General features: G+C 49.4%; 1 long non-coding RNA gene across 1 annotated transcript in view; it reads left to right on the forward strand.

Annotated features, from left to right (window-relative positions):
• Nucleotides 1-12,255, forward strand: part of LOC144164107 (uncharacterized) — a 189,152-nt gene extending 176,897 nt beyond the window's left edge. The window contains exons 2-3 of the long non-coding RNA XR_013321057.1: nucleotides 11,222-11,403; nucleotides 11,716-12,255. This is a non-coding gene — a long non-coding RNA (uncharacterized LOC144164107). The remainder of the gene's footprint in view (nucleotides 1-11,221; nucleotides 11,404-11,715) is intronic.
• Nucleotides 12,256-13,338: the final 1,083 nt, after the last annotated feature.

Raw genomic sequence — 13,338 nt, forward strand, 5'->3', positions numbered from 1 at the left:
GAACCCGCGGCGCTGTTTCAAGTGCCAGAGGTTCGGGCATGGTACCAACTCCTGTCGTGGCAGAACAACATGTGCCAAATGTGGCCAGCATGATCATCTATCTGACAACTGCACTGCAACCAACCTTACCTGCCCGAATTGCCAGGGTCCACATGCAGCATACTCTCGCGCCTGTGAAAAGTTTCAACTAGAGAAAAAAATCATTAACATAAAGGTAACAGAAAACATCACCTTCCCCGAGGCGCGAAAGAGGTTCGCCTCTTTTCCCCTGGGGAGGTACGCCGACGCAGCTCGCCGGGGGGCGGAGCGGCGTCTGGTTTCGGCGGGGACCCAGTACCGCGAGTCGGACTTGGTCCCGCCCCCGCCCCCCCCTGGGTTGCCTCTGGCAGCCCAACCCGCCTCCGCACCGCTCGCTGAGCCAGCAGCGGCTGTGGTGGCATCCACGTCTGGTGGGGATGCTGCTGCACCCACCGTTTCCCCCTCTCCACCGGCCCGAAGCACACGCGAGGGCCCGGACGAGATGGAGACGGAGGCAGTCGCAGCGACCTCCTCTCTCTCCTCACTGCCTGTGCCATCTGGGGTGCTCCCCACGCCTTCGGCACTGGCAGTGCAGGCAAAGAACACCCGAAAGGGTACCATGTCAAGGGGGCCCAGTCCGCTGGGCACCCCCTTGCCTTCAGATGACGACATGGACGTCGAGCCCTTCCGGCTTTCATCGCAGCGGAAGGAACGGGCTGCGACGTCCAGGTCAGTAGAGAAGGTCAGAAAACCCCTTCCAAGAGTGCAAGCCCCGAAAGACCCTACATAAATAGTCACACTCCAGTAGCTCTGAACACATAATAATGGGAAGAGAAAATATTGTTCAATGGAACTGCAGAGGCCTTCTGAATAATCTTGACGACGTTTATGAGATTCTGCATGCCAATCAGCCAAGTATAATGTGTGTCCAGGAAACACATCTGAATTTCAAACACACAAATTTCTTGAATAGTTACATGGTATACAGGAAAGACAGGGATGGCTGCACACACTCTTCTGGCGGTGTTGCGATTATCACCCGCAAATCCTTAGCATGCCACCCTGTCACCTTGAACACCGTCCTTGAGGCTGTAGCCGTCCGCACAATAATATTTAATAGATTGATAACGGTATGCTCCATATACATTCCTCCTGATGTTTCACTTTTAAGCTCTGACTTCGAGGCGCTGGTTGACCAGCTGCCCGAACCATACATCCTGACAGGCGACCTTAATGCTCACAACGCTCTTTGGGGCTCTTCTCGCACGGATGCCCGAGGTCGCCTTATAGAAAAATTTCTTACATCTTCAGGAGCATGCCTTTTCAATACTAAACAGCCTACATACCATAATATAGGACACAACACATACTCATGTCTTGACTTGTCGATTGGCTCCGCAGTTCTCTTTCCATGTCTTGAGTGGGGTGTGGGCACTGACCCATATGGCAGTGACCACTTCCCCACCTCACTTACATATATAGGTAAAGGCCCAAGCAGTTCATCTTCCCATAATAGGTTCAATGAAGCACGAGCTAACTGGAACACATTTACAGAGACATCCAAACTACACCACACATCCATAGGACACCTACACGTTGAAGAAGCTACGCAACTCCTCACGGCGCACATCCTCGCCGCCGCCGAAAAGTCCATTCCCCACGCCTCTGGTGCCCCGCGACACCAGCGGAGGCCGTGGTGGAATGAGGACTGTAGGCGGGCGCGAGAGGCCCAGAACAAGGCGTGGGGTGTCCTTCGTCGGTACCCCACGTCGGGTAACCTCATTTTGTTCAAACGGGCCAAGGCGTTAGGAAAACGTGTGCGCCGTGAGGCGAAACGAGAGAGTTGGCACACCTTCTTGACATCCATTAATTCATACACGGACACACACAAAGTCTGGACACGTATACGCAAGCTCAAAGGACAACAGACACACAGCCTGCCCCTGGTTAGTACAACAGGGGACACACTGGAAGACCAGGCTAACACGCTTGCACAACACTTCGAACACGTGTCCAGTTCAGCACACTACACGAACACTTTCATGAAACACAAAACATCTGCGGAGAAGAAGTCACTGCGTGATAGCAATAAGTCGCACACTTCTTACAACTCTCCTTTTTCAATTTATGAGCTGAAGGCTGCTTTGACCACATGTAAACCTTCAGCTCCAGGTGCAGATAAGATTACTTACACAATGATACAATTCTTACACTCAGACACCCTTGAAACACTCCTACACCTATACAACAAAATATGGCTTTCGGGGCACATTCCTCGCTCTTGGAAGGAGGCCATAGTAGTGGCTGTCCTAAAGGAAGGGAAGGACCCTTCCTCTCCTGCCAGTTATCGCCCCATTGCCCTGACAAGCTGCCTGTGTAAGCTCTTCGAGAAGATGATAAACAGGAGACTTGTGTACTTCTTAGAGTACAATGGTCTTCTCGAGAGCTGCCAGGCGGGCTTCAGGGCGGGGCGATCTACCAACGATCAACTCGTTGCGTTAGAGTCTTATATCAAAGATGCTTTCCTCCACAAGCAGTACTGCATGACGGTCTTCTTTGACCTTGAAAAGGCGTACGATACTGCTTGGCGGTACGGGATCCTTAGCGACTTGAAGTCCTTTGGCATGTCGGGTAACATGATGAACACGCTTGCCAGTTACCTGTCTGAAAGAACGTTTCGCGTGCGAGTTGGAACTGCACTTTCTAGGGTTCATGTGCAGGAAAACGGCGTGCCGCAAGGTGGAGTTTTAAGTTGCACCCTTTTTATTGTAAAAATGAATTCTCTTCGTAAGGCGCTACCACCATCGATTTCCTCCTCCATTTATGTAGACGACGTTCAATTATCCTTTAAGTCTTGTAACCTGTCTGTCTGCGAGCGCCAAGTCCAGCTTGGTGTGAACAAGCTAGCCGGCTGGGCAGATAGCAACGGTTTTAAATTTAATCCAGGAAAGTGCACTTGTGTTCTGTTTTCCAAGAGGCGTGGCATTCGGCCGGATCCAGACATTCGACTCCACGGTGTCTCTATTCCTGTCAAAAAGGAACACAAGTTTTTAGGTATAATCTTTGACGAAAAGCTCACATTCATCCCACACATAAAACAACTAAAACATAAATGCTTAAAAACAATGAATATCCTGAAGGTTCTGTCGCACATCTCTTTTGGTGCTGACAAACAACTTCTTTTACGTGTTTTTACCAGCTTGATAGGTTCACGACTGGACTATGGTAGCGTTGTCTATGGGTCAGCCACTAAAACATCCCTCAGAATGCTGGACCCTGTGCTTCATCTAGGGCTCCGCTTGTCCTGCGGTGCCTTTCGGACTAGTCCAGTCGAAAGTCTGTATGTAGAGTGCAACAAATGGAACCTACAACGTCAGCGAGCATACACAGACCTCCTTTATGCTTTTAAAATTTCATCCATGCCTCACCATCCTTTTAAATCAGTTTTTCATGATACCTCCATGACTGCACTACTCCTAAACCGACCATCGTTCTCTGCGCCCTTCTCTTACAGAGTTAGAGAGGAAGCGTCAGAGCTTGCTGTCTCCTTTTTAGACACCATCCAAAGTTCCGTAACAGATTTCATAGCACCATGGCATCTCCGCCCTGTTTCATGCGACACATCTTTCACACATGTAGATAAAAACCGAGCTCCCACATGTGCAATTCAGCAGCACTTCTTGTATTTGCAGGAGAAGTATCATTATTCTGAATTTTATACGGATGCCTCTAAGACTTCCACCTTTGTGTCCTGCGCTGCGCATGGGCCCGGCCTTAGTGTCACTAGAATTCTTAACAGTAATACCAGTATCTTTACGGCAGAGGCTTATGGTGTACTTCTTGTTGTTAATCATGTCCTTCAAAGTCACATCCCACGATCCATTATCTATACAGACTCCCTCAGTGTTGTGCGGGCATTGTCTTCTACACAGTCTTCAAAAAATCACGTCGTAAATCTTATCATCAAAGGTATTATGTCGGTGTATGTCCACAAATTTGAACTCGTCCTTTGCTGGGTCCCTGGCCACTGTGGTATAGCCGGGAACGAAGCCGCGGATCGAATGGCCGCTGCTGCTACACTCTCGAATGCAGTAGACATCACCACATTACCCTACACCGACGTGAAACCACACATCAAACAACAACTTCGCAAAACATGGCAAACACATTGGAGCGAACAGACAGACAACAAGTTACACGTAATAAAACCACACTTGGGACCGTACACCTCCGATACACGCAATAGATACACAGAAGTCGCCTTGGCTAGATTACGGATAGGGCACACTCATGCAACGCACTCGCACCTGCTCACTGGATCTCCAAGACCTCTTTGCAGCAGGTGCGGAGAGGCCCTATCCGTGATGCACATTCTCATACAATGTAAGGCACTCGACACTACACGACGCAAACACTTCCCTCAACTACACACACGACATATTCCACCACACCCGTCATACTTCTTAGGAGACGATGCCATGTTTTCTGTTCAACGCACCTTTCAGTTCCTATCAGAAGTTCACTTTTTACAACTCATCTCATACCACCCATAGCTTTTACCCCTGGTCCTATACACCAGCCACCTTATTTATTTTTAACCACTCTTGTTCTTCACCCTGGCCCTTTACACCAGCCATGCTCATAGCTTTTAACTGATTTTATTTCTTGTTCTCTCCTCATCAAATCACTTTGTGTTTGGCGCTCTTTGCCCATGTCGGCCTTGCGCCAATAAAATCAAACCATCATCATCATCATCACTTTCATTAAACACAAAGCATCATTTGAGAAGAAGTCCTTGCGAGACACTAATAAGTCGAACTCATCCTATAACACCCCCTTTTCACTTCATGAGCTGAAGGTCGCACTCGGTACTTGTAAACCTTCAGCTCCAGGTGCAGACAGGATTTCATACACAATGATACAACACTTACATGCAGACACGCTTGAAACACTTCTTCACCTCTACAATAAAATATTTCTTTCGGGGCACTTCCCACGCTCTTGGAGGGAGGCCATAGTAGTGGCTTTCCTAAAGGAAGGGAAGGACCCTTCCTCTCCCGCCAGTTATCGCCCCATTGCCCTGACAAGCTGCCTGTGTAAGCTCTTCGAGAAAATGATAAACAGGAGACTCGTGTACTTCTTAGAGTACAATGGTCTTCTCGAGAGCTGCCAGGCGGGCTTCAGGGCGGGGCGATCTACCAACGATCAACTCGTTGCGTTAGAGTCTTATATCAAAGATGCTTTCCTCCACAAGCAGTACTGCATGACGGTCTTCTTTGATCTTGAAAAGGCGTACGATACTGCTTGGCGGTACGGCATCCTCAGCGATTTGAAGTCCTTTGGTATGTCGGGTAACATGGTGAATACGCTTGTTAGTTACCTGTCTGAAAGAACGTTTCGTGTGCGAGTGGGAACTGCACTTTCTAGGGTTCATGTGCAGGAAAACGGTGTACCGCAAGGTGGAGTTTTGAGTTGCACTTTGTTTATTGTGAAAATGAATTCTCTTCGGAAGGCATTGCCACCGTCGATTTCATGTTCAATTTATGTAGACGACGTACAATTATCTTTTAAGTCATGTAACTTGTCTGTCTGCGAGCGCCAAGTGCAGCTTGGTGTGAACAAGCTAGCCGGCTGGGCAGATAGCAATGGTTTCAAATTTAATCCAGGAAAGTGCGCTTGTGTTCTGTTTTCTAAGAGGCGTGGCACTCGGCCGGATCCAGACATACGACTCCACGGTGCCTCTATTCCTGTCAAAAAGGAACACAAGTTTTTAGGTATAATCTTCGACGAAAAGCTCACATTCAACCCCCACATAAAACAACTAAAACATAAATGCCTAAAAACAATGAATATCCTGAAGGTTCTGTCGCACATCTCTTTTGGTGCTGACGAACAACTTCTTTTACGTGTTTTTACCAGCTTGATAGGCTCACGACTGGACTATGGTAGCGTTGTTTATGGGTCAGCCACTAAAACATCCCTCAGAATGCTGGACCCTGTGCTTCATCTAGGGCTCCGCTTGTCATGTGGTGCCTTTCGGACTAGTCCAGTCGAAAGTCTGTATGTAGAGGGCAACAAATGGAGCCTAGAACGTCAGCGAACCTACACAGACTTGCTTTATGCTTTTAAAATCTCATCAATGCCTCACCATCCTTTTACATCAGTTTTTTATGACACATCCTTATCTCAACTTCTCACTAATCGTCCATCAGTCTCTGCTCCCTTCGCTTTCAGAGTAAGAGAAGAAGCGTCGCAACTTGATGTCATGTTCTCAGACACCATCAAAACGTCCGCTACTGAACTTCTAGTACCGTGGCAGCTTCGTCCGATATCATGCGATGTATCTTTTATAAGTGTCGAGAAAAACAGAGTGCCTAGAAGCGCGATCGTGCAACATTTCTTGTCCCTGCAGCACAAATATAAGTGTGCTGAATTTTACACGGATGCTTCAAAAACTGCCACAACTGTTTCCTGTGCTGCGCATGGTAGCACCTTTAATGTCTGTAGAACTATGAATAGAAATACAAGTATCTTTACGGCAGAGGCCTATGGCATACTTCTTGTAGTTCAACATATTGTTCTAAGTCGAATTCCGAAATCTGTAATTTATACTGATTCTTTAAGTGTTGTGCGTACATTATCCTCACAGAAGTCTAAAAACCATGTGGTCAATGCCCTCATTAGTACTCTTATGTCTGTGCATGCGTTAAACCTTGAGGTGACCGTGTGCTGGGTGCCAGGGCACTCTGGAATTCCAGGTAATGAGACTGCAGACCGAATGGCGGCCACTGCTGCCCTTACAACTACCGTTGACATAACAACAGTACCCTACACCGACCTCAAAGCACACATCAGACAACACCTTCGCACAACATGGCAAGCACACTGGAATCAACAGACTGACAACAAACTACACATTATAAAGCCACTCTTGGGAGCATACACCACTGATACTCACAACAGACACAATGAAGTTACCCTGGCTCGATTACGGATAGGCCACACGCATGCAACACATTCCCACCTGCTCACGGGATCTCCTAGACCTCTGTGTAGCAGGTGCGGGGAGGGCCTATCCGTAGTCCACATACTAATAACATGCAAGGCACTTCACACAACACGACACAAACACTTCAGAGAACTCTACAGACAACATATCCCACTACATCCATCGCTGTTTCTAGGTGACGATGCCAGTGTTTCTATGAAACGTGTGTTTGATTATTTGTCAGATGTCAAGTTTTTAAACCTTATCTCATATCACGCATAATCAAATCTGGCCCTATACACCAGCCATCACCATTACTTTTAATTGATTTTACTATGTCCGATTTACATGTTTTTATACCTACCTTTTTGTGGTAATCACCTCGCTTCATTATATAACTTCTTTTCTGGCGCTCTTTGCCCTCGTTGGCCTTGCGCCATGAAACACCAACCATCATCATCATATTCCAGCTCTGCAAAAAAATGAATATTTCCTGTATTCGACAGTAAAAGAGGCACAGCAATTAATGGAACGACCATTTGTGAGCACTGTAGAATAAATTAATTTTGGTGTAAACTGACGCTGATAATTAAGCCAGGCTGCGCTGAAGGCTGGACGGCTGGTGGTTGCGCGCGGGCTCACTTTGATGTGGGTGCAGTGGACCCAAAATGGTGGGTTTCTGCTGCTGGACAGCGCCATTGAGTCATCTGCTAGCGCTGCATGCAGTGATCGTCCACCTGCCTAAGTACAGTTAACGTACTGCGGCTGAACTACAATGCCCGTAGCACGGCCGAATTTCCGGTAGCTTTAGTCCGGCTGGAGTCCGACGACTGCATCTCGGCTGTCCTCCGGTGGCTGTACTTCGGCCGCACACGGGTGGCTTTTGGGATGGCCGGAGCCCTACGGCTGAAATCTGGCCGTATGAACGTAAGCCGGTCGACTGGCCGACGGACACTGGCCGTTGGACAGTGATGGGAGTACAGCCGTATACGGCCAAAAGGCCCACATTTGGACACGGGCCGAACATGGTTGCCGGAGAAAGGCCGGGCAGAAAATCACCGGCCAAAGTACACCGGCTTGAGTAAGGCCGAACAGTTGTGTGCTGCCTGGGGATCGGCGGCGAAGGGCGGCGAGGCTGCGGCGAACGAGATTGGCGACATTGTGGGGACGGGGAGCGACCAGGGCGGTTCCTGTGGGAGCTGTCGGGAACATACTGGTGTTGAGTGCCAGGGAAGAATTTAATGGGCCGATCGCCAGAAGGGTAGGTTGTGGCCTAATACCGGGAGTGTGGAGGGGACGTCCAGCGTTGTCGACAATAACGGGTGACGTGAACAACGTGAGCGCACTCGAAGCAGATAGGGCGGTCGTCAGGGGTTCTCCATTCCGCAGGGTTCCGGCGGCGGTAACGAGGTGGGGCGTCATAACGCCGTGGGAAGCTATTCCTGGAAAATGAAGGCAGATGCTTCTGGCGGACGTCCGGACAAGCCATAGCGCATACAGGGTGGATGCCAAGGTTCACGACTTCCTCACGGACCACGGCCTGTATTAGTGATATAGTCGGCAGGGTATGGTCGTGCCCATGGTGGTGTACAGGCGCTGGGACCACGGCCCCGATTTCGCGGCGCACGATCTTGGTCAAAGTGTCAGAATGTGGCATCGGGCCTGGTGCCGTCGGTAAACTGGGAGACGCTGCCAGATCCGCACACGATGGGGTTGCTGCGCTGTGAGGCAGCCGGGTGAACTGCTGCGCTATGAGGCGGCATTTCGCCTGCTCAAATCGGCGACATTTCTTGAGCACAGAGTCAATTGTGGCACACTCTTTACACATGAGCAGATTGAAGGCATCATCTGCTATGCCCTTAAAGACATTCCCAATCTCTTCGGACTCCGGAATCTTGGGATCCACTTTGGCGCAATGAGCTAACACGTCCTGGAAGTAGGCGACATATGACTCGGTACAGGACTGAGTGCGTGAAGAAAGATCTTTCTTTGCGGCTAGCTCACGGACAGAGGAGTCACTTAACGAATCCAGGAACTCTTTTTGAAGACGTCCAGGCTTGTGAGCCTCGCTTCGTTGTTTAGGAACCAAGTCCCGGCCGTCTTCTTAAGATGGTATGCAACATTCGCCAGCATGATTGTTTCGTCCCACCGGTTGTGAACACTGACGCGTTCATATGTGCGGAGCCAGTCATTGCGTCGACGTTATCAATGCCAGTAAAATCACCGGTATCACGAGGGTGAGACACGATGACTATCGGCGGAGTAGATCCAGGCTCACCGGGGCGCGGCATCATGGAGCTGTGAACGTGACGCCCTCGTCGAAGCTCCGTATTTTCTCAAAGTGGCCCGGCGAGCGGTACGGAGACGAGAAGTAGCACCTCCACCACATGATGTGACGTGGCAACGAAGGGGGTGCATTTAGAAATTGTAATTACAAAAATAGACAGGATAGTGAAGACAGACAAGGCAGCCGCGAGGTCCCAGTTACTGCACACACACCAACAGCAGCGAGCGTCTTCTTCTTCTCCAGTCTATGGGTTCACTCATCCCAGAGGGCGCCTACCCGCAGAGCGGGGGTTGGCCACTGGTTCAGTTTATAGTAAGGAGCCAAAGGGACTCAGCCCGTGACAATATCTGATCTTCACTCTCTGAGGGGGGTAATTTTTTAAAAGAATTTAGCCATATGTACTCGCGAAATTTCAAACTTCTAGGACAATGAGTTTCGCTTGGCGGACACCATCTTTTAAGCATTTTTACTCTGTTAAGGGCTGAATTTCCAAGTGTGTAAGGGCGAAATTGTTAAACTTTTTTTTCTGCGAATTTGTATGGGTAACCTTTGTCAGCAAAAAGCATACCGATATATCCGAAGGGCCCAGCATATATTCAGGAAGCCGTGACAAAGACTAACTTTTCTCCCTAATTCAGATGCGTCTAACAGGGGTAGGTTTGGGTGAAACCGTAAAACTACTTTTCAGGCATTTGTACGCGTTATATCAACAAAAACCACTTTTGTATATCAACTTGCAAGCGAGATAACCAGGAATTTGTAAAAACACAATTTCTCCATTTTGATTTCAGAAAATACAGCATCATAGCCTGCCCCTACACCGTCAAAAATGGGTATCCCCGAAAGCAGTTTCCACTGGGCATTGGTGAATAAGTTGTCGATCAGTCGGCCCCTCATCCTTAAGGTATATGTTAGTTGTTTTGATATTTTTGAGTAACCTTTTCTTTATAACTGTGAAGGATTACCAGCGAAGCTGTACGCAGTCCAGACAGTTCACGAAAGAAAATGCATTTCACAGTAACGTGCGGCCGATGTTTGCCATTGCCGCTTTGATGTTGCTCCCGCCGCATCTTTTCGCCCCTTCCTGCTGCTGCCACTTGAGCTAGAGTTCCTGTATATCGCTAGGGGAGCTTTATACAGGAACTCTAACTTGAGCTCGCTGCGCGCGCCCTCTGCTGCAAGACTTTTCGCTACCTCGATGCGCCGTTTCATTGTCGGTGAATGCTAGAATATAGCTATACACCATCTATGAAAGCCAATCTCGCTCGTCTTGCTTATAAGTCCTCTGTTTTTTGTTTTCGCCCATGCTTTTTTTTTTTCGCCCATGCGCACGCATGGGGTTTCGCCGGGACAGTTTTCTGCGTACATGCACATGACCGGTGGATTTTTATTTCTTCTAGCTATATTAAGCTTCGCTTACTGCGATGCGATGCGATGCGATGAGGTTTTTGAGGGGGGGGGGCGGAAGAGGGAGGGAAAAGGTCCCGAAACTGTCTGGCGTTTTCGCTTACTGCTGAACTTAAAATCGGAGGGCCTTGTTTTTGTTTGTAAAACGGAGCAGTCGCAATGAATAGGCATGCAAGGTCGGGGGGGGGGGGGGCTGCCACGCGGTGTATACGCGAACAAGCGTCCCTGTTCAAAACATACGGCGTGTATAGTAATTAGTCGGTAACAAAGTCTCCAGCATAGAACCCCGAGGCATTATACTTGTGTGCTAAAGAGTGGCAAACCGCAGTTTTAGCAGAACATGCATCCCTATCTCGCTTTGCTGCGTATCATCCGCTTTCAACAATCATGCCAAGCCCATTCCCATTGCGAGGTCGGGCCAGTCGCATTGAGGGCCTCATCAGCTCATGTTTCGTCGTATTTTTAACGTCAGCGTTCGGCCTCTGCAAAGTCCCTCACCCCGTCCTCAATCTGCCTTCCAGGATGCAGCCGTTTGGACCGATGCCTCCTGTCAGCTCTCGATGTTTCATGGTCCTGCCCGTTACCTTGGGCGCCGGGGTAGTGCACTGGCTGACATTCTTGGTGGATGTCAGCGAAGTCTGGATGGTGCAGGCCGCAGCGTCGTTCACCCTGTACGACTTGTCCTCCTTCGGGACAATCATCGGTAAGGGCTCCGTTGTGAAGGATGGCAGAGGCGTGGCCAAACTTGCTGGCAGTTAGGTCATTTATCTCTGGACGAATTGCTGACTGTTTCATTAGGGAGGTGCAGTGGCACGTATTGACCAAACAATAAGAGCGTCACGATTCTGCAATGACCCAATGCGTCGAGAACTAACCTCCATAAAGATATCCTGCTGCTCCAAGCAGCCTCCTAGCTTTCCAATCACTTAATAATCAATTACTATTTACACAAGGCTCACGTCCAAAGTAAGGCGTCATGAGGTTACGAACACGTTTTTTTTTTCTTCTGTTGCAGCTGAACGCGACCCACAACAGCGAGCCTTGTGGATGGTCCGTGCGGGAGGGGGACGTAAATGCTAGCACCGCAGCCTTCATTAGTCCACGTGCTTGCCACAGAGCTGCGTGAGACTCGCATCCACACCCGCGGCGGGAACCTGCACCTGACCCAGTTGCTTCTCCACCACCAAGGCTCTCTCGTCCTTCCTCAGCTACCGTCCCGCGGAGGTCACAGTCTGCACACTCCCCAGCCGACGAACAGTTTAGATGCCCACGTTGAAAGGCTGACTGGTGCTCCCCTGCAGCTCCGGCACATTACGGCTTCCGACGAGTTGGACGCGGCGTTCATCCTTGGCGAGTGTTTTACGCATGGGGAATAGAGCCCTTGGGACTGGGTGTCCAGCGGCAGCGCTGCCGCGCGGGACTTCTTTTGGCGGCGGGTGGTGTTGTGCCATTTCTTTAATTTGTGCTACACCACTGTGTATTTCAGCCATTGCCCCGGACACGGCTTCCTCCTGGGGATTAATTTGTACCCAGCATTGGGAAATAAATGTTCATGTGGCGAGTGTGTATTTATTCATTTATATAATGTAGTGTGCAATCGCGTTCGACCTCTGGGAGAGGACCAAAAAATTCCTGTTTTTGAAACAAAAATGTGGAATCGCAAATACAGTAGGGAGGAGAAAGCGCACCCACGATTCTGAAGCGTGCAGGTATAACCTATAAAGGTTGTACGGCGTCGTTCTGCTCAAGACACACTGCGTATTTACTTGCCATCCCCGCACGGGGCACCTTGAGTATTCATGGTGACGGTGTTGGCGACACCGCGGACCCCGAGCCCCCAACATAAACTGTAACCTACCGTGGTGATGTGTTTAAAGGTGAAGGGTAGAAGCCTCAAACGGTGGCCGTCGGAGCCCAGGTCAAGCTCCGGCGGATGGGCTCCCTGTCTGTTTACCAGGCAGGGAGCTCCGGGACCTCTCAGGCTATCAGGGTAAGGTTTGAGAAGAAAGTACCCCCGTCCCCTGCTTTTTTCTATGCTGTATGGAAAATTCAAAACCCCCCCCCAAACGTGATCGGTCCCTGAAAAGGGGCCGCACCGAAGTATCTTTCCCTCAACTTCCAAGCATGAGCTTCCCAAAGCCAGACAAATACTCTCGTTTCCTTGTTATCGAATCCCTTGACACAGCCCGCCCTCTTGCTTCACAATCAGTATTTTTGATTACAAAATACCTTGATGGAATCATTGGGAAAACCTATAACGCCAAAAAACAACGCACAGGTGAAGTCCTTGTTGAAGTAAAAAACCAACAGCAGGCAACCACACTTCTTGGTCAGACGAAAATGGTCGATTTGGACATCAGGGTCACACCCCACCGCAGCCTGAATAGCTCGCAGGGTGTGATCTCTGAGGCAGATCTTCTTAACGAGACAGATGCCGATATTCTTGAAGGTCTAAAGGATCAGGGTGTCACAGCCGTGCGCCGCATCACGATGCGTAGAGATGATAAGGTAATCCCCACGAAACATATCATCTTGACCTTCAACTGCTCCTCACTTCCTGACCATATCAACGCAGGGTTCATCCGATGCTCCATTCGTCCTTACATTCCAAACCCGCGCCGCTGCTTTAAGTGCCAGC

This window comes from Haemaphysalis longicornis, unplaced genomic scaffold (assembly GCF_048455015.1).
Source record: "Haemaphysalis longicornis isolate Haplotype H1 unplaced genomic scaffold, Haemaphysalis longicornis Haplotype H1 scaffold_1, whole genome shotgun sequence".
Taxonomy (NCBI): domain Eukaryota; kingdom Metazoa; phylum Arthropoda; class Arachnida; order Ixodida; family Ixodidae; genus Haemaphysalis; species Haemaphysalis longicornis.